Source organism: Diaphorina citri, unplaced genomic scaffold, assembly GCF_000475195.1.
Source record: "Diaphorina citri unplaced genomic scaffold, Diaci psyllid genome assembly version 1.1 scaffold93929, whole genome shotgun sequence".
NCBI classification, from domain to species: domain Eukaryota; kingdom Metazoa; phylum Arthropoda; class Insecta; order Hemiptera; family Psyllidae; genus Diaphorina; species Diaphorina citri.
In genome coordinates, this window is record NW_007470890.1 from 1 (window position 1) to 320 (window position 320).

The 320-nt window shown below is 49.1% G+C and overlaps 1 pseudogene; it reads left to right on the plus strand.

Moving 5' to 3' along the window:
• Nucleotides 1-17: 17 nt before the first annotated feature.
• On the plus strand, nucleotides 18-135 carry LOC113473788 (annotated as a pseudogene).
• The last annotated feature ends 185 nt before the right edge of the window (nucleotides 136-320 follow it).

Sequence of the window (320 nt, forward strand, 5' to 3'; positions counted from 1 at the left end):
TGTGTGGACATACCTTTACCAGCGGCGATAGCACGTTGAATGCACCAGTTCCCAACGGATCACTGAAGTTAAGCAACGTTGCGCGTGGTAAGTACCTGGATGGTGACCATCTGGGGAATCCGCGTGCTGCTGGGTTCCCGGCTCCACTCAGGCTGGGTGAGGTTAAATTGAGGAGGCGGCGGCCAGAAAACCTCGAAGTTACAAGTACTAGCAAGCGCTAGTCATAACGGGCGTAAAAATAAATACTATACTACCTTTACATTCAGCACACATCGTGTCTACTCCGGAATCTCATCTTTGTGTTTTTCCTAGAATTCCTA